At 39.5% G+C, this 6389-nt stretch overlaps 1 pseudogene; it reads left to right on the forward strand.

The window, feature by feature from the left end:
• The first annotated feature begins 313 nt into the window (after positions 1-313).
• On the forward strand, positions 314-1256 carry LOC101642938 (annotated as a pseudogene).
• The last annotated feature ends 5133 nt before the right edge of the window (positions 1257-6389 follow it).

Below are 6389 nucleotides of genomic sequence, written 5' to 3' on the forward strand. Positions count from 1 at the left end.
ATTTTAATTTTTCACAACTTTCAAGAACACTTGGCACAAAATATTCAGTCAAACACATTTGTTGAATGAACAATCCAAGTCTTAAGGAATTTGTAGAGAAATATAATGTTTTAGGGAAAAGATACTATTAGAAGAAAGGACAGCCAGACATTTTCGCATCAAAGAGAATATTGAGCACATGGGATTTAAGAACACGAGATATGTAGATATAAATAGGCATTAATTAATTAACTGTTTAAAATATAAATGACACTATGTCCCTTAAACTGTTGTTAACAGCTTATGGCAGAGTTGGCAATGCTCTGTTCTCTTTCCCAGTAGTTTCATCAGCTACATGGAACCAGGAAACCACACTCACTTTCCAGAATTCATCCTTCTGGGCCTTTCTGAAGAGGCAGAGCTGCAGCCCCTCCTCTTTGGACTGTTCCTCTCCATGTACCTGGTCACCTTCACTGGGAACCTGCTCATCATCCTGGCCATCACCACAGACTCCCACCTCCACACACCCATGTACTTCTTCCTGTCCAACCTTTCCTTTACTGACATCTGTTTCACCTCCACCACGGTCCCAAAGATGCTGCTGAACATCCAAATGCAGAGCAAAGTAATTACATATGAAGACTGCATCACGCAGATGTATTTTTTCTTGCTTTTTGGGACCTTAGAGAATTTCTTATTGACAGCGATGGCCTATGACCGGTTTGTGGCCATCTGTCACCCACTGCACTACACGGTCATCATGGACCCAAGATTCTGTGGCCTCCTGCTTCTGGCCTCCTGGGTGTTGTCGTTTTTTGGACTCTCTATTAAATGGTTTAATGGTTTTGCGACTGTCTTTTTGTACAGAATTGGAAATCTCCCATTTTTTCTGTGAACTTGATCAGGTCGCCCAACTTGCTTGTTCTGACACATTCCTTAATGACTTAGTCATTTATTTAGCATTTGGACTTTTCGGTGCTATTCCACTCACTGGGATCCTTTTCTCTTACATGAAGATTGTGTCCTCCATTTTGCAAATTTCATCAGCTGGAGGCAAATATAAAGCCTTCTCCACATGTGGATCTCATCTTTCTGTTGTTTCCATGTTCTATGGGACAGCTCTTGGGGTTTATGTTAGTTCTGCTACTATTGAAAACTCCAGAGCCAGTGCAATAGCCTCAGTAATGTACACTGTAGTCACACCCATGCTGAATCCTTTTATCTATAGTCTTAGAAACAAAGACATAAAGCAAGCCCTAAGAAGACTTTTCAGCTGAGAAACATCCTATATAACAGAAACAAAATTCAAAATAAGGGTCAGCAGACAGACCTGGAACTATCTATTGTTTCTGTTTGTTTTTCTTGTTCTTTTTTGTTGTGTGTATCTATAGTTGATAGCAGGATGAACAATCCCACGGAGAAAACAATGGGACAGGTGGTTCTGGGCAGACATGGGACAGAAGGGGGTAGAGATGGGAAGTAGGGAGCCAACAAATTTAGGGATAAGGGAACAACAGGAAATCTAAAATTGATGACGAGCAGGATGTATAATGCCTGGAGGGTTTTAATCAAGTACAATGTATCTAAGCGGAATTACTGAGAGCCCGACAGAGGGTGAGCATGAGAGTGGCATAGGAGGAAGGTGAAAGGAAATGGAGGACAGAAATGAGGCAAAAGCTATTTATAGAGGTATAGTTATAGGCATGGAGATATGTAAATATATTAATTTATAATGAAAGGGGCAGAGGCAAAAGTACATATATTTATTTATATGTTCAGCATTAAGATCGCAGATGGACTGTGGTCCTTTACTGAAGGCCACCCTTAACAGAAGAACACTTTGTTCTCATAACCTGGCACTCTTTGATACTCACGTTCCCAACACAATTGCTCAAGACACAATGGATGCTTAAGCAAATGTGGTAAAGAGAGTAGGAGGTGCCCCACTATCAAAAGATATAGCATCTGGGGTCTTAAAGGCTTGAAGTTAAACAAACAGTCATATAACTGGGAAGCAAATAAGCCCACATGGAAGAAACACACCAGCCTGTGTGATCATGAGGTATCTACAGGATCAGGTATCAGGTATCAAGAGATCCAAAACAAAAGCCATACTAATGTGAATGAGGGGGATTGGAGTGGAGGCTCAAAACCCATCTGTAGACAATGAAACATCTTTCCATAGAAGGGTTAAAAGGAAGGGATGACTCAACCAAGGTGTAGTATAGCATCAACACATCACAGATCATTCCTCTAGTTCCTGAATGCTTTCTCCCCCTCACTCCCCACCACCATGACCCAGTTCTGCCTTACAAATCTGGATACACCGGAGAGTACACATTGGTACAGATAAGAGCTCTTAAAACATTGGATTCAGGACAGATAAGTGTCTCAGGGACAGTAGGAGGAGCAGCGATATCATGAGGGTAGGAGGATGGTCAGGGAAGGGAGAGATAGAGGGAACCCATCACAAGGTTGCATATATAGCCACCTCCCCCAAAGGGAATGAATAACAGAAATGTGGCTGAAGGGAGACAATAGATAGTGTAAGATAAGAAATAATAACAATATGTAATTGATCAAGGATTCATGAGGGCCAGAGAGTGGGGGATTGGGGTAAAAAGAGGAGTTTATATTAAAGGCTCAAGTAGAAAATGTTGTGGTAATGATGATGGCAACAGATGAACAAAAATATGCTTTATACAATTGATGTATGGACTGTTAGAAGAGCTGTAAGAGGATTAAATAAAATGATTAAAAAAATAAATGAAATAAATAGAAAACATCTGCTCTGCAACAGCCACTGATTCAAGAATCAAAAGGCAACCTCTAAGTGGGAGGAAATATTTAAACTTTTATCCAAAATATACAAAGAGCACTGAAAACTCATCAAGTACTTTAGACTCAAAAAAGTGGATAAACATTCTGAACAGATACCTCACCGAAGATATACAAATAGAAAATAAGCATCTAAAATATGCTCAAAATCATGTATAATTAGGGAATTAAAGCTACAATGAAATTATCACTGCATGTTCATTTAAAAACAAAAAGCCCACTGCCTCATAATCAATGCTGAAACTTAGTGACCACATCTGGGTTTCTGAACCTGTAGCTGTTTTCCAGAGAAGAAAACCCAGTCTTTCCCCTCCTGAGTTATTTATGGTTTTGAAATGCCAATCATCCAGCTCATAGCTCCACCATAACCACTATACCATCAGGGCTCCTCCAAAACATGAAAAGCTGTCACCGATGTGGTGCAGTAGAAACCCCCGTTTATTGATAAGGGGAGTGTAAAATGGTACAGCCAATGGGAAGAGAACTGCATTCTGACAAAATTATACCGTTTTGTTGTTATGGGCCATTGAGTCAATTCTAACTAATAGTAACACTATATTCATGGAATGAAACACCATTCTGTCCTGCATCATCATTGATATTATTATGTTTGAGCCCATTGTTGCAGCAACTGTGCCAATCCTTTTGGCCATTGCCCCTCTACTTTACCAAGTATGATGTCCTTTTCCAGGGACTGGTCCTTCCTGATGACATGTCCACAGTACATGAGATGTATATAAAGTGAGCAAATCAGCTTGAACTCAAAGTCAGTAAGTTAGATGACATGTCAGAGGGAGGCTACTGAATGCTCCCAGGAGCAGCAGGCAATATGGCAGACCACTGACTCAAGTCCAAAGAACCAGAGGCTGATGAAACAGATGTATGATGCAGGCCCAGCAAAAAGCAAGCAAGCTTCTCCACTGTGTCCATTTTATAGAAATTAAGTCATAACCTGATGAAATTTCCTTTCAATTACAACAGACCCCTCTCAGACTCTTCTACCATTTTCCCATCAATTGTCATATTTTGGTGGTTTGTTAGGGACACCAAATTTTAGAAGAACGGTGTTACATCCATTGTATGAAAAAATGTACAGAAGGACATTTCCACTCTCTGGAAGTACAGTGCTGCATGTGATAAGATAATATCCATATTATCTTAGGATAATATCCATATACATATACATCTAAGGATGTATCTTAGGAACCCCAGTTGATAAAAACAATATCCACATTTACACACGAACCACAGAAACTAGTGATGAAGACATGGAAGAGCTCTTCTAATTTCTTTAGTCTGAAATTGATTAATCATGCAATCAAGATGCATGATAATTTGGGGCATTTGGAATGCAAACGTTGGAAACAAGAGGAAGGAACAGTTGTTATATCATATGTCCTTATTAATAGAAGGGAAGTCAGAAAGCATGCAAGAGTTTTGCTAGACTAATTATTTCTTCATTGCAAATGTCTTCATATCAATAACATAAACAGGAGTGGTACACATCAACTTTGCCAAGTGTAATACACGGAATCAAATTGACTCTATCCTATAGGCCAGATGATGGAGAAGCTTAATATTAGCATCCAGAATGAAGTCTGGGGCTGACTGTGGAATAGATGATCAACTGCTAAAATATAAGGTCAGAAATGAAGCTGAAGAAAATGAAAACAAAACCAGAAAAGTCAAAATACAACCTTCAGTATATACTATGTGATATATAGAAAATAAAGAACAGTGTTGACATATTGAAGACTAATGACAGAGATCTGGTAAGCTGTAGAATAACATCAACAATATCTTACATGAAGAAATTAAAAGGCCATTGAAAAGTAGATGTGTTAGGCAGCCGTTCTCTAAGAAACAAAACCAGGGCACATATGATTTTATATACATATAAGAGGCTAGGTTTATACAGCATAAAGGAATATAGCAGGAAAGTAGTCCACACAGCAGTACAGAGGATTCACTTCAACTCACTTCCATGGAACAGTTAATATACTGGAAGTCCTTCAACACACATGGGCTGCTGGGTCCAAGGTCAAGGAAGTAGACAGCTGAGTCTTCCCTTAAGCAATGCAGGAATAATCTGTCCACAGGCAGCAAACAGCAGGGAAGGTCACCAACAGTCAGCAGCTCAGGAGCTTAGTGAAGCAGACGTGGATGGGATATCAAACTCTGGCAACGAAAGATGACAGGATTCTCCATCCTCAAGGTCAAGTGATGTATGCATAAGCAGCATGATGAAGCAGGTCTCAAAGGAACCTCAAGCTCTAGCAACACAATCCATGGGTTGGCTTGTCCCACAGGTAGTGTAGCTCACAAGTTGAGGCAGAAAACTAGCTAAAGCAGCTTCACACTAGTGCAATCACAAGACAGCAAGAGAGAGGGGTGAGCCTTACTGTGCTATTTATCTTTTTGCCCTCCAATCAAACTGTGGCCCTATTAACTCTACATGTTCCTATTGGCCAGCTTGGCACAATAAACCTATATTTCACAGCAAGAAATAAATAAGAGGTCAAATAATTGTCAATGTGGATTATTAAACTTGCTCTTGAATATAGAGCTGTTGATACAAATGAAAGAAATGAAATAAAAGAGCTGAAAAGAACATTTCAAAGGCTAGCTCAAGAAGACAAAATAATATGAGGAAATGTGCACAGAACTGGTGTTCAAACTAAAAAAAAAAACAAAAAACCAACCACAGTATTTCATAAGCAGAAAGGACTGAAGAAAAAATTCAGGCCCTAAGTTGCAATATTGAAATATTCTATTGGCAAAATCTTGAATGATGCAGAAAGCTTCAGAACAAAGCCATAATTCCAAAAAGCTTTGATTGTCATGCTACCATTTCAAGGGGTAACACATGATGAAGAACTGATGCCTCGGTCAAGTAACCTGGAAGACAGCTCCCATGCACCTACAGTAGTAGTACAATCAAAAACAAGCAAACAAACAAAAGAAAATCCTGGAGAGAGTGTGGAGAAATTGGAGCCCTTATACTCTGATGGTAGGCTTGTAAACGTGCGTAACCATTGTGAAAATAGATCCGGTAATACCTAAAATAACTGGGAATAGAAATACCAGACAACCCAGCAATACCTCTGTTGAGTAGACACCTGAAAGAAGTAACAGCACAAACAGATATATGCTTCCCTATGTTTATCACAGCGAGTTCATAATAATAATAAGCTGGAAGTAGCTCAAATGCCCATCAGTGGAAGAATCGATAAAGAAACTCTGGAACATAAACACAATGGATAATATGCATCCTAAAAGACAGTGATGCAACCACAAAATTCTTGATGACATGGATGAACCAGAAAACCATGATGCTGAGTGGTTAGTCAATCACTAGAAAAGAACTAGTATATGGGCCACTACTATGAGGATAACTACCAAGATGCAGGCAGACTTCTGTTCTCAGGTCACGTAATCTTGTAATGTATTCTGTCAGGTAATGAGGAAGTGTGTCTGACTAATGCTCATGATCTATATATCATGTAATTTTTTGTCCATCTTTGTGACCTCCTTGCAGAGACCTCCCTCAGGTGTGGCAAGTTTCATGTTGA

The sequence above is a fragment of the Echinops telfairi genome, unplaced genomic scaffold (assembly GCF_000313985.2).
Source record: "Echinops telfairi isolate 266 unplaced genomic scaffold, ASM31398v2 ScPeMD7_30;HRSCAF=105, whole genome shotgun sequence".
In the NCBI taxonomy this organism is placed as follows: domain Eukaryota; kingdom Metazoa; phylum Chordata; class Mammalia; order Afrosoricida; family Tenrecidae; genus Echinops; species Echinops telfairi.